Source organism: Malaclemys terrapin, chromosome 1, assembly GCF_027887155.1.
Source record: "Malaclemys terrapin pileata isolate rMalTer1 chromosome 1, rMalTer1.hap1, whole genome shotgun sequence".
Lineage (NCBI taxonomy): Eukaryota > Metazoa > Chordata > Testudines > Emydidae > Malaclemys > Malaclemys terrapin.
This window is the reverse complement of record NC_071505.1, coordinates 151,128,769-151,152,344: the sequence shown is the minus strand read 5'-3', so window position 1 is coordinate 151,152,344 and position 23,576 is coordinate 151,128,769.

Genomic DNA, 23,576 nt, shown 5'->3' with positions numbered 1-23,576 from the left:
TCTCTGTCCACATTAGGATCAAGCCACCTAAAATGTCTATCCCATCCCTATTGTCTAGGATCCCCACGTTCTTTTTATTGTGTCACTCAGCATGGCAGCTGATACACTAGTTCTTCTGATGTGTAATACCCTCAAACCTAGCAAGCAGCTCCCTTTGCTGCTGTTGGGAGGTCAGTTTAGGTAGATAGTTATATAACCCCCTTACTGTAGTATCTGAACACCTCCCACTCTTTAATGCATTTACCCTCACAATGTCCCTGTGAGGCAAGGAAGTGTCATTCTCTCCATTTGAGAGAGAGGGAACGGAGGCACAGAGAGACTAAGGCTACAATTTTAAAAGTGCCTAAGTGACGTAGGAGCCATAGGCCAGATTTTCAAAGGTGTTTAGGCACCTAATAATTCAGACAGTCACCGACTGGAGTTTTCAAAAGCACCTTGGTGCATAACTCCCATTGAAAACAATAGAAGTTAGGTGAGGGGCCTTGGGGGGGAAATCCACTAGGTCAGCAGTTCTCAACCTTTTTCTTTTTGACGCCTGCCCAACATGCTCCAAAAACAGTTCATGTATTATTCCAAAATCTACTGTACTATACATGTTCCAGTTGAGTGGACAAGCTTGTGAAATTCTGGGCAAGGAGGTAGCAGACGCACTGTAAAACTTTATACTCTAAACTGTTAAAAATAGGGTTACCATTTGTCCGGATTTACCCGGACATGTCCTCCTTTTTGTGTTAAAAATAGTGTCCGGGGGGGGGGGGGGGGGGGGATTTGTAAATCACTCAAAATGTCCGGGATTTCCCCCCCATGCAGAGCGAGGCGCGGCTGGGAGGGCTGCAGGAAAGTCAGCCGCTCACATGGGGCTCTGGCAGCCAGAGCCCTTCCCCCGCAGCTTGCCGGGCTGGACTCCGGAGCAGCTGTAGAGCTCCTCCTCCCTCCCTCCCCCCCCCCCCCCCCCCACATTCTGAGCCGGCCGTTTGCATCGGGCCTCGGCAGCTCCTCCTCCCCTGCAGCCCAGCGCCCCACTCCGGCAGCACTGTGCAGGGGCAGGGACTGGGTTGTGTGTTGCGCTGGGGAGCGCAACCACGTGTCCGGTTCCGCACAGAGCCCAACACCATGTTCTGAGCGGCAGGGTAAGGGGACCAGGGGGCAGGAGAAGGGGCAGGGAGGTTCTGGAGGGGGCAGTCAAGAAACGGGGGGGGGTCGGGAGTTGGGGGGGGGCTTTTTGAGGGGGGGTGGAGAAGGTTTTGGGCAGTCAGGATACAGGTAGGGGGTAGGGTCCTGGGGGGCAGTTGGGGGGGTCTTAGGAGGGGGCAGTTAGGGGACAAGGAACAGGGAGGCTTAGGTAGGGGGTGGGGTTCTGGAGGGCAGTTACGAGCAGGGGTCCCAGGAGGGGGCAGTCATGGGACAAGGAGCGGGGGGTGTGGGGGGTTGGGAGTTCTGGGGCGGGGCTGTCAGGGGGCAGGGGTGGGGAGAGGGATCGGAGCAGTCAGGGGACAGGGAGCAGAGGGGTTTAGATGGGTTGGGAGTTCTGGGGGGGGCTGTCAGGGGGTGGAGAGTGGTTGGATGGGGCGTGGGAGTCCCAAAGGGTCTGTCTGGGGGTGGGGGTGTGGATAAGGGTTGGGGCAGTCAGGGGACAAGAGGCAGGGAGGCTTAGGTAGGGGGTGGAGTCCTGGGGGGCAGTTAGGGGAAGGGGTCCCAGGAGGGGGCAGTCAGGGGACAAGGAACGGGGGGAGGGTTGGGGGTTCTGAGGGGGGGCAGGAAGTGGGAGGGGCAGGGGTGGGGCTAGGGCGGGGCTCCTCCCGTCCTCTTTTTTGCTTGCTGAAATATGGTAACCCTATTAAAAAGTAAGAATCATACAGTTCCTTCACCTCTCTTTTGCCAGTCATACAAGTAAAACAAAGTGAATTTGTGCCCCCCACTGGGTGGGGCTGTCTCTGTACCCCTTCATTGCCTCTCATTAAAAGTGTTTTGCAATCTTAAATTTCTCTTTCTCCCACCACAAATGACCTATGTATCGATGTTATCCACAAACTCCATTAAATAAGAGGTGTGGTGTTCAATGATCACCCAGAGAAAGGTTTATTCTGTGTCTTGGTCCCACTACCTGTGCATAACAAGAGCTTTACAGCACCTCACCCAGACGCTACACCTGGGAAGTTCAGCCTCTAAAGGCACAGTCCTCAATACCACAACAGGATGTTATCACTTTCACGTGTTCCCCTGCTTCAGTCTCTAGAGGTGTTCTTTGGGCTCACTCTACCATGTGGATCCAAATACCTCCGTTTCCCATATGGGTGAGGAATAGTTAAGTCCTAAACTGCAAAGAGCCCAGTCACAAGGTTATGAGCAGAAATCTTTCCAAACTCAGAGGCAGTTGGAGGAGATATAATTGGGGTTTTTTTGTTGGCTGCTCCTTCGTGCATGGAGAAAAGGCAGCATTGCCTTTTCAATAATTTCTTTGTTGTTTTCACATGAAAAGAATACACTAGACTGAGTGGGTCAATTTAAAAATTAGTCTTCTATAGAGAGAAAGTTCTTAAGCAGAACTGCTCTGGCATCAAGTGCCAAGAGTAATTTTCTGGTTATTGATCTCTTCCAGATGGAATTTCTTTGTGTTTATTTCCCATTTCCATTCCCGCCTCATCACCTCTCTGCAAAGACCTTCCTCAGGAATAGCTTCCCATTCCCTGCTCCTCTGCTGCAGTCACGCTGGCCTTGCTTCCGTAGCTGTACAAGCTATGCCCCCCATTGGATAGAGGCTAGCAGATAGACTGTGGGGTGGTATAAATATTATATGGTGGAAAGTATTAATCATATGTGTCTTTGATCTATAGATCAATCACAGACCTCGTAAAACCAATAGGTGTGCTAAGCACCCTTCTTTCAGGCTAAATGAAATGTGCAAGTGAGCTCCTTTATGGAGTAAGGGAGCTGGAGACAATAGAAGCCAGCACCCAAGGCAACCAGCTGCACAGCAAAGCCTCAGCAGACTAAGCTGTGTGGTCTGAGGGATTTTGCTGGGACTGATTACAACTGCAGAGGCTAGGGGATTGATGGGTGGTAGCTGTGTGCACGCGAGAGCAGTAAGCCAAGAGAAAGCCAGCAGAAAGCAAGAGATTTAATTGGGAATTGGTCCTGCTTTGAGCAGGGGGTTGGACTAGATGACCTCCTGAGGTCCCTTCCAACCCTGATATTCTATGATTCCATGAGAAACAGTTGTGAGAGTGCCCCTGAGAGGGACAGAGCTCCTTGGGCCATAGGACTTGCCAGAAAGACAGAGTGGAAAATGGTGAACCAGCAAACTACTTGCTGTTGTTTGTTTCTACTGTGTTTAGATAAAGAGGACTTTGTTCATTGTAAACAAACAGGATTGCATCAAACAATACCTGACTCATTTAATCAATTTCTCCTCTGAATGAAAACAACCTGGCAAGGCCCCAAGTATTGGCTAAGCACTCAGGCCAAAAGAGGCAACAATACTTGTGACTTCCCAACTTGTGTAATGTGACCATTCCAAACTCGTGTTAATAAAACCTTTATATCCCACTCTCATGTATTCCAAATATGTACAGAATCAATATTATTGAGTCTGTTCTAATTGTCTCCTTTCTTAACAACTATTCTAAAAAAAATAATAATTACACACACACAGGCTGCAGTCACGCTACCCTGAAGCTCTGTTCTTCTCAGATCCCATTGGGGTCAGTGTTAGGATAGGAGACCTCCAATGCAAGCCCAAGTGCTGCAGGAAACTGTGAAACTGTGACTCAGTAAGTGGTCCCCTTCCTCTGACTCAGCACCGACCCAAAGCCCTAGCATGGTGGTAGGGGGTAACATACTGCTGGAGATGCTATCTTTTAGACTAGATGTAAAACCAAAGCCCTAACCCCGTGTGGTAGTTGAAGATGTCCTTTTAGAAAGAGTTCAGGGCTATATTTCCTGCTGTATCTAGCCCCTGCTGGGTCCAACAGAGGTGGAGGATCTGCAAAGGAGCTGGTCATGGCTCACTGGATATACCTTGGGGCCTATTTGGCTCCTGGCAAAATTTAAATAATCCTCAGGGCTGCTCTAAACTATTTTGCAAAGGTAAAGGCTTCCAGGAGACTATAAACAGCCAGGGATTGCTAAAGCAAAGCACACTCCAGCCATCCCACTCTCCATACCCGCTTTTGCTAGGAGAATATAGCTGACTGTTTAACCCAAATACATGGACCCTTTGTACTGCTCCATATTGGGGCTCAGGCCTGAGCCCAGACTACTATCCTTGGTGTCCTGCCTAACTCCAAATCCCTAAATACACCCGGCTATTTCAACTGGAGCAATTAGTTTTCACATCCCATCCTAAACATCTGTGACAGAAAATAGCTGCTACGAGTCTTGTATGTCTGTTGTGTGTTAAATACAACATACAATCATGAAACTCACTTGAGTAAGTGTGACACAGAGGCCCATTGTTGGCTCTCTCCTCTGTGTCAGCAACTCTTTTCAGATCTGACATGCTCACTACACCTAACACACTGCTGTCAATATGTGTATCCAAAAGGTGCCATGTAAGGTAAATAAAGCATCAGGAGAGCAAGTGGGGAAAGATGTCCATTTAGTCTCCATTGGGGATAGAGACTGCACCTGCAGGACACCTTACCATCTCTTGCAACAGGGTCAAGGAACTTTGGGAAGATATAAGGAGAGAGAGAAAGCCATTTTGGCATCCTTCCCCTGAAGAGACAAAGGAACTGAGTACTTAGAGATCTATAAATTTATACCTGCCTCTGGAAATTTCCACTACATGCATCTGACGAAGTGAGTATTCACCCACGAAAGCTTATGCTCCAAAATGTCTGTTAGTCTATAAAGTACCACAGGACTCTGTCGCTTTTTACAGATCCAGACTAACATGGCTACCCCTCTGTTATTTGAACAAGAGAGTCTTGTTTGTTAAATCAGGTTTTAGTCCTAGAAGCATACTTTTACCCCTTTCTATCTTTGTTCCTTATATCTCGTATCACTTAAACTTATGACTTTTTGTTTAATAAACTTGTTTTACTTTTACTATAAACCATCATAGTGCTGCAATTGAAATAAGAGTGTTTGTCAAACCCCAGTTAAAGTAACATGTTGCTATATACTGACTTTTTAAAAGGAGCAGTGAGCTTCTGAATGTTCCCGCAGAGGGGTGGACACCACAGGGCAGACAGTTTGTCGGAAATTCATGAGTGGGAGGGGAGATATTGGGGTCACTTTGCAAGGAGTAACCATGGCTGGTGGAAGCCAGAGTAAGGCTATTGTTCTGTGAGCATGCTACTGGTGCCAGGGCTCTGAACAAGGCTGTACAGCACAGAGAGGTCAAGGATTATAGGGCAGGTGGTGAGACAACCTCTTATTGGTCTGGATTGAACCCCAAAGCATCACAATAAGCAACTTCCTGCAAACAAGAAAAGTGAAACTAGTGTGATCTTTGCCAAGTCTTGCAAGGCTGTGGCCCACAGAGCTCATTTCACATCACAGGGGACCCAGGAAGGGCATTCATCTGCTGGGAGAAATGCCAGATTAAGAATTAATCCCAGATCCCAAAGCAGACTGGTGTATTCTGTAATCACTGCACTGCCTAAAAATTTACACTGCTCTCTTGGAAGTGGAAGCTCCACACTCCCAAGGTGACACAAATCTGCTTTGTGACCATTATTTCAGGCCAAGGATGGGACAGTGGTACCCTTGGCCAGCTGCCTTCAGGAACTCTCTGTGTCCATCATTAGAGGCAACATTCTCCTGGACTAAAAGCTGCAAAGCACCATAGCAGTGCTTAAATAGGGGATTTTTTGTTTTGTTTTTTTAGCTGTTTGCTTATTGAACTCTCAGTATTACTAGGGTTTGCATTTTCAATTAGAGAAAGAGAGACATTCCACAGAGCACCGTCCCATGCAGCTGAGATCTGCTCAGAGCTCCATTTGTCTGCTGCAGAGTTTTCCAGAACACTGTCTAGTTCCTCAGTTCCCAGCAGCCTTTGTTATCATACCATATGCTCAAAGAGATAGGCAGACCCAAAATGATATGTATTCATTTGTGCTTCTCCATTGCCTCTCATCTGTGGATCTCAAAGCTCTTTACAACCCCCACATCTTCCTGTTGAGTTATGTCAAGATGAAGTTGCCCATATGACAAATGGTTAAAATAAGGTACAGACAAGCGACGGCCTGACATGAGTGTCTGACATGCTCACATGACCTCATTACAACAAACCCATATGGCCGAGTTGAGTCCATGCAACAGTGGGTTTTTTTTTTCAAACACAACCATGTGCTCCGTCATGTTTGCACGTATCATGCTGCCTGAGTGGGTTTGTACCAGAGCATTAAGGAAAAATCTGAGTAGCTCTCCCATGTTATCACTGCTGGGGAATGGGTGCCAGAAGGACATGCATGCGGATTTGCACCAGGAACATGAGCAACGTAGCTGAGCTTAGCACTGGACCCTGAGGTAAAGGCCACATTTCCATGTGTTTGAGGTTCAAAACCCCATTGACACAGAACTGGTGACAGCACTGAAACGTCCAGCTCAGGCAGGGTCTATTGCAGTAGCAGGGATTGTGCGATTGGCAATTCAACAGGATGATCACCTCACTGTCAGCTATAGCTGATATGCTGAGGAGGAAACAGATTGAAACTAGAGATGGACAGTAAACCACATAATTCAAATCCACATCCTAATCCATTCTTCACCACAGAAGGGACTGGCTTTGGGCCTATTTTTACTTGTAACAACAAACATGTTTGCTAACTAGTGTGGGAAGAGAAATTATTAAAAATGTTCGAAACTCAGGCATGACAGACAAGGGAGATATAGAGTGTCAAGAAATCATATCTGCTATAGATTGAAATTATTGAGAAATGGGGAATTATGGAAAACTATAATCACTTTGCAATTAAGATTAGGACTAAAAAGGATTTGCCTTCTTTGTAACACGCAAGCTGGGCATCAGCTAACAACCCCCTGTGGAGTTGGAGCTATTAACATGCAAATGATCATTATTCTGACCCAGTATATGCAGAGAAAAGTTGACATCTATGGAGATTTCAAAGGAGCTTTTCAAATAAGGTATGTTAGGGTACAGGAGAGGGAAAAACAATCTGTTTACTCAAGAAAACAGAGTTCCGTTCAATATGGAATAAAACTGGAAGACAATTATTGTTGCAGGAGGCTGAGACCAAGAGACACAGGTGTGGGATTTGAGCAAGCCTCCTTGTCAACATGCTAATGCAAAAGAGAACTTCAGGGCTGGAATGTTAATGCAAGAAGCTCACACCTTTACTTCAAAGATTTACAGGAGCATAAACCAGGGAGGGAAGGGGGTGTCCCTGATTCTCAGAGGTGAAACCTGGAGACCTTGAGAGCTAAGAGGAGAGGCAAACAGAACCTGATGGAATGATGTGAACCCGAGCTCTGGGATGTTAGTGAATATTAGTTTATGCTTGTATTTGCAGGACTGCACCTCCTTAGCTGAAGGTGTTTCTCAGGGTTCGATCAAATGTGATTGTATACAACTGACTGCGGATTTAAGATGATTTTCTCTCAGTTTTCTAAGAAACTTTGCTCTCTTTAATATCAGTTTGATCTTGGATATCTCTGGCAAATTCACTGCAGTTTGTTCTCAAGGACAAGGATAATGAACTGTTCAAATCTGGTGAGAGAGGTAAAAGTGGGCAGCAAAAGTATCCTGACCTGGGGTATTCAAAGAAAGGCATAAGGCAAAAGAATGCTGATGCGTGGTGGGGTTTTGCCAAGTTTCTGGCTGAGATTAATAAGGGAGAAGGGGAAAGCACAGACACCACGAGGAGAGCTGGGAACAGGGGCTGAAGGTTACAATTGGAAACTCCAAGTTTTATTTGGTTTACTGTAGTACTGAAGTCATAGACCAGGACCCCACTAATGTGAATCACTTTCCACATATGATGGAAGCTTCTCTTTGAGGTAAAGGATATTTACAGTTTCATTTCACTGCAGCTCTTCTTTACATTCACTGAGCCTGAGTACTAGGTGGGCAGGATTTCAAGGGACAGTGAGGCAGACCACATTCTGGAGGTTTAGGTTTAGCTTTCCGGCAATAACTTTTGTGGTTCATGTTCATGCAACATTGTAATACTGTAAGATTATGTTGCAAGAACATGCCACTGAGACATTAAGAGACATTGTAATGCATGAGTTTTACCTGCATGACAAAAAAAGGGGCGAGAATGAGAGTGAGCTAGTGCAAGCGTGTAGCTAGGGTTAGGTCGTTTTTTTCTTTATTAGGCCTCACTCATTTGAAGGTCTTATGTGAACCAAGCAAAAGGGATCTTAGAAAGAGGAAATTACTTTGGGAGTGTAGAATTACCAGTTCAGATTTGAGATGTGCAGTTAGAATCTTTCAAATCTGCAAGGGCCTTTGGCTCATTCAGCAAGTGGTTCTGTAAGAGAAGTCAGACTGCTGATGAAAGCAAAATGGATACACAACTTAGGTCAGTGGACCTAAAAATCAGGCCTATCAAAACCAGTGCATTTTGGTTTTGTAAGTGCATTTATACTGCACCATGTCCCTTCCACTGTGCACTCTACTTTCTCACCATCCATTCCAATGTGACCACCGCCACACAAGTACTGAACTGCACAAAGAGTCTGTTGTAGCTATGAGCATGTCAAAGACTAGGATACCTGGCGCCTTATATTTTTCGGACCTGAAATAATCATAAATGCAGTTATTGGAGGAAGAACCTGAATAGGATTTTTGGGCCCAGCTGGTAGTAATGTAGTATCCAGAGATTTTAAGACTTGCAAACCCATATCCTAGGCACACACATTCCTCTTGCTTTCCTACGACTGCTGTACATATCATGCAGCAGAGGTGGGAAAACTAAGGCTCACAGGCCACATCCGGCCCATCGGACCTTTTAATCCATCCCTTGAGCTCCCGCCGGGGAACCGGGTTGGGAGCTTTTCCCGCTCCGGTGCTCCAGCCGGGGAGTCGGGTCAGGGGCTTGCCTTGCTCTGCTCTGCTCTGTGTGTGCAGCAGATCCGTGTGGCTCCTGGAAGCAGGAGCAGCCAGGGGGCTCTGCACACTACCCCCACCCCAGCGCTGGCTCTGCATCTCCCATTGGCCTGGAACTGTGGCCAATGGGAGCTGCGGGGGTGGTGCCTGTGGACGGGGCAGTGTGCACAGCAGCCTCGCCTTGCCTCTGGAGGGGGGATGGGCCGCTGTTTCCAGGATCAGCTTCAGGTAAGCGCTGCCCGGATCTTGTACCCCTGACCCCTCCCCCTCCCCGCGCCGCAACACCCTGCCCCAGCCCTGATCGCCCTCCAAACCCTTTGATCCCAGCCCGGAGCACCCTCCTGCCCCCCAAGACCCTCATCCCCAGTCCCACCCCAGAGTCTGCACCTCCAGCCGGAGCCCTCATCCCCCCATGCACCCCAATCCCCTGCCCCAGCCGGCCCTCCATACAATTTCCATACTGAGATGTGGCCCTCAGGCCAAAAAGTTTGCCCACCCCGTCATACAGTCACTAACAATTATCAGAACAGAGGAGCTTCCATAGGGGATCAGACTGGTGGTCCAGCTGCCATTATCTTACCTGTGACAGTACTTCTGTGGAAAGTATAAGAAACAAGCTGTGGATAATTATGGAATAACCTGCCCACAGGGGATGTTTCTACAACCCCCCTGACTAATTCAGGGCATGAGAAGGACAGTGCTCAGCAAACAAAGTAGCTGTTTGACATTTCTTTTTATCCTCAACAGTTAATGTGTTGACCTATATACCTCATTTGCTATACACTATCCACCTGTCACACTAACAAGGAATTTTATATAGGCAGTGCAATGGTGCTCATCGCCATATGATCTGAGCACCCCACGCATGGATGAATTTATCCTCACAATAGCCTGTAAGGTAGGGCACTGCTATTATCCCCCTTTTACAGATGGGGGACTCAGACATAGATAGGCTAAGTGCCTTGCCCAAGGTCACATAGGAAGGCTGTGGTCAAGCTGAGACTACAATCCAGATCTACGTATCTAGTGTCTTAACCACAAGACAATCTTTCCACTTTAAGCACACCCCTCCCTTGCTCACTATACACCATCCAACTGCTGCGGGGATGAGACAGGGGTGTTTATGGAGACCAAACTAGAGCTGGCTGAATAATGAAAAAAAATGTACGAAAAACATTGAAATTTTGAATTTTTCAATGTTGCAATTTTCTGAATGGAACTCTCCTTTTCAAATGTTAATTATTCCCCCCCCCCCAAAATATTGAATATTTAAAATTTTGACTTTTTTTGCCCCTTCCTCCACATTTTCTCCTTTCCCTGCTCTTTTTTGCCACAAAGTGCAATAAAATGAATTATTTCCAGAGTTCCCCCTACACACACTTATTCCTTTTTCTTATTTTACTTTTTCCACTCTAACTTTTCAAGACTTTTTTTAATGTTGGAAAAGTTCCAAAATGGCAAAAGCGGGGGGGGGGGGCGAGGAGGAGGGGGAAGACACTGATAGCTGTGCCACATCGCAAGTTGAGGAAGTTTATTAATGACCAAAAATGGCCCTTTGTAATGGAAAAACATAGGCAAGCTGAACTGTAAGCACAGCTACACATGTTGCTTTTAATTGTGATGTACAAATATGTCTGCTATCCTGAGCTTGAATTTGCCACTACTCCTACAATTCTATTACCGTTAGGCAAAAGCTTTTTCAGCCAATGTTGTTCCAAATGCTGTGACAACCCACAGACTGCCATTTAGTGGGCACATATCCTTTACAATATGCAGTACACTTTGGATTTCCATCAACACAAGATCACAACTTACTAGCTCTAAAAGCTAACATCATTGTCAATTAATGGGAATTTCTTGCCAAGTGAGTTCAAATTGCACATCAGGAGCACAAGCCACTAACATAAGTTCACTGCCAGTTTCTTCAGCGCTATAGGAGTCTGCCAGCATCCACCTCTGTCCTATCTCCTGTTGAATTTGTCTTCATTAAGCTCATCAGAACATGGCTGCCAGATTCTCCTTCACTAACTTATGGTGATGAGTATATCCAAAATTGTGATGCATCTCAAACAAAGTAGAATGAAGGCCCATATGGACAAACAGCAAAGGCTCAGCTTTCTTCAGCCTGGAGAACAATAGCGTAAGCCCCACTTGGAGTTTGCCAGCTCCTGGAACTCTGCATTGAACCTCTGGGGGGTCCTACCCTATGGTCTACAACAACAATGGCCACTAGAGCTTTCTGACCCCCTTTCCCAGCATTTTTGGTGTCGGGGTGGGGACAGAATGGACTATAAATTCCTGCTGAGGCCAATAGGGAGGCATCTGCATTGGGTGATATGGGCAGGCAGTTTGCTGGGTCATAAGAATGGCTATGCTGAGTAAGACCAATGGTCCGTCCAGCCCAGTGTCCTGTCTTCGCACAGTGGCCAGTGCCAGTTGCTTCAGAGGGAATGAACAGAACAGGGCAATTATTGAGTGATAATAATTATTGAGTGGATCCATCCCCTGTCATTCAATCCCAACTTCTGGTAGTCACAGGTTTAGGGACAACCAGAGTGTGGGGTTGCACCCCTGACCATCTTGGCTAATAGCCATTGATGGACCTATCCTCCATTAACTTATCAAATTCTTTTTTGAAACCAGTTAAATTTTGGGCCTTCACAACATCCACTGGCAAGAAGTTCCACAGGTTGACTAGTGGAACTTATGGAGAAGTGTGGCTCACCTGCCAATGATGGCAGCTACTATAAGGGACTGAGAAGATTTCCAGGGCAGTTCTCCTCACCTGAAGGAGTGGGTGATTTTGAAAGCTGGATGGACCTGGCCACCCAAATAGTCCCAGAGTGGCAATGTTCTGATGGAGAAAAGATAAAGAAGATCTGATGTCATGAGGCCCTCAAAACTGGCAACCCTGATACCACTATACAAGATTACCTAGTTATACTAGAGAGCACATATGGAAGCACCAAAGTAGTGAAGACCTGAACTACTGGTTCAGGAATCTTAAATAACATCAGGGAAAAAAAAGATGTCTAAGTTCCCACTAAGGCTGAAAACGTTTCTAGTGAAAGTGACTCTGACAAAAGTTACCCAGATGGAGAGAGTGAACCATGCACAAATTGCCTAGTTGTTGAGGAGCATGCTCTATGACGTGTTACTCCTTAACCTACCCTTGAGAGGAAGGTTGGAGAATCCACGCACCTTCCTGGCCCTATTAAAGGAAGCCAGACAGGAAGAAAAAAGGGAGGCAGTGAAGAAGCCCTTCTTGGCTCGTGAATCACAGGCCAAGGCACAGCTCCTAAGTCAAGTCAAGTCAAGAAGAAACCATGACCACCCAATAAGCAGATGTGCAAAAGCAACTGAAGGACTTGAAGGAACAGGTGGCTGCTCTGCTGATAGCACAAAGACAATTTCCTTTATTTAAGCCTGTCATGAGAGAGGGAGGTTGACACCCTAAGCAGCCTACTCCAAATCAACACCCCCAAATCAGTAGAGACAGAGGAGACCACCTCAACCTCTGGGCCAAAATTCTCTAATCTGTTTCAATGGTGAGAAAGGTGGGCATAAATCTAGAAGATGGCCTAAGCCCAAGAATGGAGATGATGTGATTTGGAAGTTCCTACAAAGATACTTAAATCAGGGACTCAATGAAGAAGCATACTGGGTCCTGGCTGAAGGATAGCTCCAGCAAAGTTAAGCTGCCTGAAGTAATGACTATCCCTCAGAAAAACTACCTAAAGCCTTGTAGAACCTGCCTTGGAAATTACACTGAAATTAGGACACACCTGTAAAGCCACCTTAGACAGTGGATCCCAAGTGACCATCATCTTCAGAGCTCTGCATGACAAGTATCTGACAGATTTACTGCGAACTAAGGACCTCTTGATGTTCAATAAGGATTATGGGGATCATCTGGGTCTGATATCTACATACAAGTTTGCAAAGAGGTGTCATGTAAGGTTTCTGTTGAAAGCCTGTGTCACACTGGTCCTCATAATCATTGTGAAATGTATGTATGGATAATATGTAAGGAGTGCGTATACACACACACATACACACACTTACCATTATGTTCTTAAGGCTGTGACTTGGGGCTGGTCACCAAAAGCTGAGAAACAGGTTTCTTTGTAGCAACAGATGTTTATCTATCTGTCTGGCTACCTGTAAATTGAGTAGTGTATACTTCACAATGAACGCCTACTGACAGTCTGTGCAAAATGCTAATGTAGTGATTGCAAAGTCTCCAGGGGAGATTCTAGACAGGAAAACACAAGCAGTGGGAGTTATCCTGTTTGCAAGTAAAGACAATGGATTTTTGGACTATAATGGTTGTGACAGAGACACACACACACTGGATCTTTTCCTCTGAGGTGACAAGAGGGCAGCATGACTTGGCTGTAATATGCTGGAAGGATTTTTGATGAGCTTTTGCTCTATACCATATGGTAATAACTAGGTAAGTACGTTTAGAGTCTAGAATGCATCTTATGTTTTTATTTTATATGTAAGCATTGATTCCATTAATTGTTTGCTTCCTTTCAAAACTCTGTTCTTTGTTAAATAAACTTTTACTTATTTTCACTATAAACAGATCTAAGTGCTGTGAATTAAGCAGAACTATGTCGTAAAGCTTAACTGGTATGCTGGGGTATACTGTTCCTTTGGGCTCAGGGGATCAGGGAATTCTATCAGTGCTCAGTGGATTAGGGGCTGGGCACTTCAAGAAGATGCTCAGAAGACTTGGGGATGTCCCTATTGTTAATCTGTATAGACACAGTGAGGCCTGGAAGGCAGTGCTTGTGTTGCCAGCGACCTGACCCACGGCAGGCACAGACAAGACTTTCTCAAAGCAAGGGCATGTGGTAGTGAGATGCCTCACAACCCTGGATACTCCCGAGAAGTGTCCCAATTGCTGCAATGATTAAGCCATATGGGGACTAAGTGACTATGGGTGCCCTTACTCTAGGTACATCACTGTTCAACTGGAGTTTTCCACTGATGTGACTGGAGTCAGGCATAGAATGGACAAATTAGCTTTGATCTGCCCAGATCTACAGGGGCACAACCAGGTGCCGATTTTTAGTGGTACTAATGCCAATATGTTTGGACAACTTGCCAGGCTTTTCTGTGAGAAGGGAGGAGAAGACTCTCCTTGTGTGTTGCACATACACTCCATGGAGAGGGATGCTGACCAGAAAAATAATAGAGTGGTTCACCAACCCATGGGTGGACCCACAGGGAAGATATTGAAGTTTTGGGGGCAGGCTGTAGTGATACCTACTGGTACAGAATGTGTTGTAGAAGGCACTGCAAGTTATGGAGTGGAAGTGAACAACCAGATCACTCTGACCTAGTCTCCTGAGGAAGGTTTACCAAAAGGACTGCTAGTGCAGACTGGTATCCCTTCTGGTATCCTCAGCAGGAGTACGTTGAATCATAGTCAAAATAAAGAACAAGTACACCCATAAGATTCCCATACCTCTGAATGTGACTCTAGCCCACAAGCACATATCAGACACCGTGGCTGCTGCCATTAGAGACCTTCAACCTAGACACCTAGGACTGAATGTCTGTCTTTAGAGTCACCTGCACTGGAGAAATTGAAACAGCATCTGCATCGGTAGATGGCTGAGAAACCTGACATGTTTTCTCTCCATGAGTGGGATGTAGGCAGTGTCAAGGAAGACCAACACCACATGTGCTTGAGTGACAATAGACCCTTTTGGGAGAGATCCAAGAGACTTCCTCCAGGAGATGTAAAAGATATGAGAAGACACCTCAGAGAGTTGGTGTCCTTGGGAACCATTAAGGAAACTCGGATCCTTGTTAATGGAAAGAAAGAAGAATGGCCAAGTGTACATGTGCATTGACTATCGGATCCTAACCAAAAGCAGAATTCCAGATCAATATACCACACCATGAGCAGAGGATGTCCTTGATTGTTTGTCAGGAAGCAAATGGTTTTCTGTTCTGGATCTCTGGAGTGGGTACTGTAAGATCCCTCTGGGAGAAGAGGACAAAGACAAATCTGATTTCATCTGCCCTCTTGGATTCTACCAGAGGAAATCTTGGGAGCACCTGCAACGTTTCAGAGGTTAATGGAGAACATGGTTGGAAATATGAACCTCCTTGAAGTTCTAGTCGATCTAGGTGACCGTATCTTCTTCGGGAAGACCCTAGAGCAGGGGGAGGCAAACTACGGTTAGGGTGACCAGACGTCCCGATTTTATCGGGACTGTGCCAATATTTACTTGTTTGTCCCGCATCCCGACCGATGTTCGGTCGGGACGCAAATTGTCCTAATATTTTGCCCTCCGGTGCACAGGCAGAGGGGGCTCGCGCCCCCCCCCCCAACTCTGCCCCAGCCCCGCCCCAACTCTGCTCCCTCCCTCCCCCATTGGATCCCTCCCCAAATCCACACCCTGGCCCCGCCTCTTCCCCAAGCACGCCGCATTCCTCCTCCTCCTTCCCTCCCTCCCAAGCTTGTGCTAATCAGCTGTATGGCGGCGCAAGTGCTGGAGGGGGGAGAAGCAGGATGCGGCAGGAGGCGGAGCGGAGGCGAGCTGGTGCAGGGGGGTGGGGCGTGGAGCTGCCGGTGGGTGCTCAGCCCCTACCAATTTTTCCTATGCTCCGGTGCCTCTTGGTTTTTTGTTTTCGTTTTTGCTTTTGTTTTGTTTTTTTCCTCCGCCGGTTCTTGTTTTTTTTTTCTCTGCCGGCAACTCCCCCCTCCCCCCCCGCATCCCGATATTTCACATCTCTCATCTAGTCACCCTAACTACGGGCAACGGGCCACATCTAGCCCATGGGACCATCCTGCCTGGTCCCTGAGCTCCCAGCTGGGGAGGCTAGCCCCTGGCCCCTCCCCTGCTGTCCCCCCCCACAGCCTCAGCGCGCCGCCAGTGCTCTGCCTGCCACTCCTGCCGGGCAGCACGGCGGCATGGCTGGCTCCAGCCTGGTAAGGGGGGGGCGTCCCGAGGGGCAGTCAGGGGACAGGGAGCAGGGGGCAGTTGGATGGGGTTGAGGCTCGGGGGGGGGCAGTCAGGGGACGGGAAATGGGGGTGGGGGTTGGATAGGCATGGGAGTCCCAGGGGGCCTGTCAGGGGCCGGGGGTGTGGATAGAGATCGGGGCAGTCAGGGAGCAGGGGGGTTGGCTGGGGGTGGGGTTCCTGGGAGGCGATCAGGGGACAAGGAGCGGGGGGTTGGATGGGTCGGGGGCTCGGATGGGTCAGGGGCTCTGAGGGGAGCAGTCAGGGGGTGGGACGTGGGAGGGGGCGGATTGGGCAGGGGGCCAGGCTGTTTGGGGAGGCACAGACTTCCCTACCTGGCCCTCCATACAGTTTTGCAACCCCGATGTGACCCTCAGGCCAAAGACCCACCCCCACCCTAGAGGAACCTGAGACATGTCTGCTGAAGGTCCTGGATCGCCTGCAGGCATATGGCCTAAAACCATCACTGGACAAGTGTGTTTTCTGCCAAACATCAACCAAGTACATGGGTCACATTGTGTTGGAACATCAAATCTCACCAGACCCTAATAAGTGCTTTGACTACCTGGCCTCAGCCGTACAGCTTACGGAGACTACAGTGGGCTCGCTCTGCAAACCCCACCTCACTTGGGCCTCACCGTTCAGAACCCCCACTATAGCCTTGTGCATAGTGTAGCACCCATTATTTGGGTAACCTTTCTGTGACTTATCTTTTTCCCCCCCACACCTCTGCCATGAATTTAGTACAAATTCCAGTGCCTAAATTGTAGCCTTACTTAAAATTAACAAGATATTTGGACTAAAAACATTTCTTTAAGGAGTGGGAGGAGAGAGCAAAACGATGTGTCATCTAGAACTTGTGTAGTACTAGTATGTAGAAATTTAACTAGTCCTAGTAATGAGGAAGTGGAGAAGCTAGGGTATCATCAGCCGGAGGTGAAGAGCAAAGAAACAGCAATAAGATGTTGATTGGCACCATCAAAGAAAGTCTGAATGCCAGTAGAACAGGGGTGGGCAAACTTTTTGGCCCAAGGGCCACATCGGGATTGCAAAACTGTATGGAGGGCCGGGTAGGGAAGTCTGTGCCTCCCCAAACAATTGGACTACACAGAGGTATGGAGAATACAATCAGGGAAACCATTTTACACACTTGAGTCACACAGAGCATGAAGGGGAGGAAATGGGCTAGATGACTTCATATAAAACTGTATTTTAGGTTGTAAGCACCTTGGAGAGAGGACCTGGTTTCTTTCACGTTCTGCAGGATGTTGAGCACATGCTCAGAGCTCAACAAATAAATACCAGGCTGTTAAGCTAGACCAGGTGATGGTCAACCATAAAAACATAGGATGTGTGAGACCCAATGTCACCCCTTCTCATATCCTTCTGCTACCCACAAATGGGGTGGTTATACAATCTCATCATAGAGAAGGTGGGAGAAGAGGGAAACTCAGAAACAGTGGTGAACATGGGTGGGTGAAGAATTACTGATCTTGTAGAGAAAAGCAAGGGCTGTGGAGAGAAACTCAGAAGAACACTGTGGGTTTGGGTGCGAGAAAGAGAGGTTTTCAAAAGAGCTCAGCACACTGGATGCTGAACTCATCTGAAAATCTGGCTACTTATTTTGGAGTCTAAAATGGGAGCTGGGCTGGATCCAACTTGTGGGTGCAGAACATTTTTTGAAAATCTAGCCCTCCATCTTTAAGAGCCTGATACAAAGTTCATGGAAGTCAAAGGGAGTGCTTCCACCAGTCTCAGTGGGCTTTGGGTCAGGCCCTAGGAGAAGGGGATTATGAGCCACTTCTGTAAAGGTATTTAGGCACCTACTGGGTCAGAAATGAGGTACCTAGATGCTTTTGAAAATCCCACTATGTCCCTATTTGCATCTTTAGGCACTTAAATACCTCTGAGTCTACATATATGTCCAAATCCTGCTCAAATGATTGGGTGTGAAGTGTCAAGCACTCACTGATCTATGATCAAGAAGATGCCTGATCTTGTTAAAAATTCACAGATGAGTTAGACAGACACCTGAGACACAGAGTCTGGACTCAGATCTGAGCTTCTCCAAAGTTTGGCGATGTTTGGATGGAGAGATTGGGTTCAGATCCATTCACAGAACAAATAATAACTGGCCATTTGACAGGAAAACTGCACTAATGTGCAGAAAGCCTTATGTATTCAGATCCAGAACTTTGATTTTCTTTTGGCTGGTGGTAATTTTAATATCATCATCCATAATGTGGACAGTGGAGAAAAGGCTGTAAAACAGCATTGCAAACATTGTCTGACTCATTTCATGTGGCAGGCAGGCTTGACTGATGAGTAAACATCCATTCCCAAACACACCCAGTTATCAGATGGTTGAAGAGTTGATAGCACCTTCATTCGAACACCACCAAATGTGAAATCATGATGTTCTCAGAGGAGTTCTCAGACCATCACCAAATTACGTTGCCTAAATATTCAGAAACCGATTAAGCTTGGGAGGTAGTTGTGGGAGCTGAACAGTTGGTTTCTTGAAGAGAAAGGACGTTTCATGTTGCTTTGCTGGTTATTGTGAGTGAAGAAAGCCGTTCATTGTATGTTCTGCTTAACCTTGGGATGAAATGGGAGGCACGAAGGAGTCTTTTCACAAATAAGAGGCCTTGTAGCTTAGTAAATGGAGGAATTGTGTATACAAAGCCCGCGGTTTAAAATAATCAGGCTATTTTCCAGGTTACACAAGTGAGGGAGATGTGAATTAGCAGGACCCTGAAACCTTGAAAGAAATACTGAAAGCACAGAAACAATATTATAACCTGGCACTTCTGTGTTATAGCACTTTACATTCATAGAATTGAAAGGCTGGAAGGAACATTGAGGGGTCATCTACTCAATCCCCCTGTGCTGAGGCAGGACCAAGTAAACCTAGACCATCCATGACATGTGTTTGTCCAATCTATTCATACAAAACCTCTAGCGATGGGGATTCCACAGCCTCACTTGGAAGCCTGTTCCAGAGCTTAACTATCCTCACAAAGTTTTTCCTAATATCTAACCTAAATCTCCCTTGCTGCAAACAAAGCTGATTACTTCTTATCCTCTCCTTAGTGGCCATGGAGAACAATTGATCACTATCCTCTTTATAACAATCTTTTACATATTTGAAGACTCAGCCTTCTCTTCTCTAAACTAAACATGCCCAGTTCTTTCAATCTTCCCTCATAGGCCATGTTTTCTAAAACTTGTATCAGTCTTGTTGCTATCCTTTGGGCATTCTCCAATTTATTCATTTTTTTTTAAAGTGTGATTCCCAAAACTGGACACAGTACTCCAGCTGAGGCCTTACCAGTGCCGAGTAGAGTGGAACAATTATATACTGTGTTTTACATACATCATTCCGAATAATACATCCCAGAATGACATTAGTCTTGTTCACAAAAGCATCACACTGTTGCCTCATATTCAATTTGTGATCCATTATAACCCCCAGGGCCAGTTCTGTAATACCTCTGCATAACCAGTTATTTCCCATTTTATATTTGTGCATTTGATTTTTCCTTCTGAACAGAAGTACTTTGCACTTTTTTAAAATTGAATTTCATCTTATTGAATTTAGACCAATTCTCTAATTTATCAAGGTCATTTTGAATTCTAATCCTATCCTCCAAAGTGCTTGCAATCCCTCTCAGTTTACTATCATCTGGAAATTTTGTAAGCCTACTCTCTACTCCATTATCCAAGTCATTAATACAAATATTGAATAGTATCGGACCTACGACAGACCTATGCAGGAAATTATTGGAATGCACAACAGATAAGGAATTAATTTTCACAGCCCCGCTTTGAACTGGGGTTTTCCATGCTATAGAGGGGGAAACTGAGGCAGAGTGCAGACTTGCCACAGCCATAGTGAGTCAGTGGCAGAGCAGGCTGCAAGTACGCAGAAGGAATTGACAACTCATTCTTTTCCAGGGCCAAGCATCAAGACAAGGGAGCGTTAAGAGTGAACAGACGTATTGATTGAATAAAAAGCTGATGTTTAAAGGGTTAAAACTCTAGGAAAACTCTTCTTGAAGGAGGAAAACTGCTCAAAAGATACTGAGGGCTTTTTGAGAAGGCTTAGTTTTCCGCTGCTTTCAGAGGATGTCAGCTTATTGCTAACCATTCCCATCCTCTGCCACCGACAAAAGACATCATGTCTCATAAATACCACATAGCAATAAAATTGACCAAGGAGAGGGAAAATTCTGGATGTTATGGCCTCATTGAGGCTTTTGCACACCTTCTAGGACCCTTGCAGTTTAAAAGATTTTGCTTTGAAACCAGGAAGCTCATCTGGATCATGGTATTTATCTTGCTTTCTTGTTTTGTACACCACACCCATAACCACACTGTCTGAGCATGAAGTATAAGTCTCCTGCTAACATTGTTTCAGGGGAGGTAGGGATCTCAGGATATATAGGATTGATCTCCTTCAATAGCGATTATAAAATACTTGTAACATTTCTTTTTGCAGACTACAGTGCATCAGCTACTTACTTATTACTCTTTGTTTCAGCAGAGTGCAGTTCAGGGACAGAATACAGCAAATAATCTCACATTCACGTGGGAGATCCTTGAGTTTAGAACAGGGTGGAGAGGATAGTTTCTTTCTATTAAGCACAGATCATCTCATATCATCACCTGTTTTATGCATTACAGGCACACATAGTCTCACTCTCAAAGGTTTGTTAGCTGGTTGGGGTCTCTGGATGGAGAGCCCTGTGGTTAGTGGTTTGCGTTGCGTGGAATGGGGGATATGTGGTCAGAGACATAGAATGACCCTCCCCCAAGCACAAAGATACTCTTTGCATCTTTCCCCAGCTGATTTTTAAGGCAGCGTGGTGGGATTACTCGGAGCAGTGGCAGCTTCATGAGGAGGAACATGCATAGCTGTGGTTCAGTTTAGGTCAGGCTCCAGGGAGGCAATGGCATTACTGGTCATTCAAAGGAAAAGGCTTCCTGGAACCCAGCACGCAAACACGCAGAGGTTCTGTTCTAAAGCTTGCAGGGCAGGCAGTGCCCACCCCAAAGGCTGGCCAGAGCCAGCAGAGGAGGCAGCGCCCAACCTATGAGGAAGATGGGAAGGAAAGTGACAGAAGTCTAGGATTCAGATGCAGAGAGAACAGTAACACCCTGTCAGGTTTGCCTCCCCACTCTCACACACCACCGGCCCCCATGTGCGAGAAGCTGAACGCTGGCAGTGCAGATGGGAAGCATGCTCATCAGATCTTCTCTCTCTCCCAAATACCTTCCCTGCTGCTGTTTATGTTCCCCAACCCTAGGGACCAAAGTGTCTATTAGGCTCATCAGCACTCTTCCATGGAGCATCCCTATGAGCGGTTCATTAGGCCTTGATGCCTGACAGCATGCAGCCAGAGTACCAGGTGGCTACCTTCCTCTGCAATCCCGGCACTATTTGCAGGGGTGTCAGACTCAGTGGGAAGATGCTTTTAAACCTACAGTTTACCAGACGCAGGGAGGGCTCCATAAGCTCCCACTCCCATGTAGCACAGATTGAGTCAACAAAAACAGTATGTTTGATACACTCTCTGGAGGAGTTCATTACCATGGGGAAGACTATGACATTCCTGGTATATCTGCAAGAGCTTCAGCACAGTATCTTGCTCTTCTCTAGCCTCTTCCATCCAACGATCACAAAGAATTTTACAAATATTAATGAATTAAATCCCACAACCATCCCATGAAGCAGCTCAGTACTATGGACCCCATGTTACAGAAGGGGAAACTGCGGCTTGTCCCAGGTCACACAACAGAACTGCAGCAAAGTGAATGGAACCCAGGAGTCCTGGTGCTGGGCCCGTGCTCTAACTGCTAGACAACACTCCCTCTGACCATCCCAGTTTTGTCCTTCATGACTCTCTGTGTGTAGATATTCCACTTCAAAGCCCAACACTATTTTTACTGTGTCAAGAAATCTGCTCTCCCCGAGGAAGAGATTGGATTTTTGGAGCCAGGAAAGAAAGAGATGGAAAGTTTTAAGTGACAAAGGATGCAAGACCTCCAGGCTTGGGTGATATAATTTAAAAGTATGAGGGTCAGCATATGGGTCATTAAGCAACATCCTGCCGGTTTATATGCAGATTTTACCATTGTTTCTCCTCTCCACTGAACTTGTTACCATTCGTCCCTACAGCTGCTGCTTCCAGATGTTGTGAGGTTTAGGTGTCCCACAAGTAAGGAAAATACTCCTAGGTCCCCAAGAAATAGGGAGGCCTCAGAGTGATTAACCAAGCTATATTATTCTTTGTGCTTTCTCCTTTCCACCTTTAAATGAGCTTTAACTAGATGGAGATGCTCTCCCCTTCCCTGCAGTCAGGAGCGAAATGTAACACAGCTGATGTAGCTGTCTTTTAAGTGGGGCGTTTTCATGCAGGGCATTAAAACCCTCAAGGAGAAAATAATTACGTGGTAACATTTTTGTAGTCTGCCTTTTTCAATAGAGAGTTTATTTCTGGAACATCCTTTTAACAGAGAAGCGTGGGTGTCACAGCAGCATTTCAACTAAGCATCGGGAGGAAGGACGGCCTTGTGGTTGCGATATAGGAGTCAGAGAGCTGCCTCTTATGCTGACTTACACGTGACCCTGGGCAAGTTACTTCACCTCTCTGTGCCTCAGTTTCCCTCTCTGTTTAACTGGGGGGTACTAACAGTTACCTACCTCACAAAGGGAAATGTTTGTAAAGGGCTCTGAAGAGGAAAAGCCCCAGACTAAGTCTCTCCCAGCAGGAGGAGCTGCGGAGAATGGTGCAAAGCACTGGCTGTGGGCACTGGGCAGTTCATATATATTGTATTTCCAGCTTCTCCCAGAAGGTGGCAATGTAAGGAATCAGACCCACAATGTTGGCCATTGGGAGCTCAGAGCTACTCCTGTCTGTTTCTCCCGCCAAAGGCACTGAAGTGAATAGTGCAGGAGTGCAGGCTGCCTGTGAACTCCAATCCCCGCCTGTGAGGCTCTGTAGGGAATGGTTCAGGAGAAATGTTTCTCTTCAGTAATGTTTGCTGGCACTGTAGTTGTTCATGTTCAAGGCCCTTCTCTCCTAGCAGCTAGATCTCAGAGAAAGTCATAGAGCTTAAGACCAGAAGGGACGACCAGATCATCTAGTCTGACCTCCTGTATGCGACAGGTCACCAGCACCACCCTGCACCTGCACAGTAAACCCAACAATTAGACCAAAGTGTTACAGCCCACAGGAGACTAGACTACTATGTGCCACAGGCAGAGAATAGGAGGGACCATGCTGCTCCAGTGCTCGAGGACCCTGCAATGATAGGGAAATGATTAAATAAGATATACCAGACAATCTCGGCAAGTGAGCTGCACCCACACGCTGCAGAGGAAGGTGAAACACCCTCCCCCACCAAGATCTCTGCCAATCCGACCTGGGGGAAAATTCCTTCCCAATTCCACATACGGTGATCAGTTAGATCTTGATCACTGGAGCAAAGACCAGCCAGCCAATCACCTGAGAGAGAGAATCTTCAGTGCCACCTCAGAGCCCTGGCCCTCCCCATCCAGCATCCCA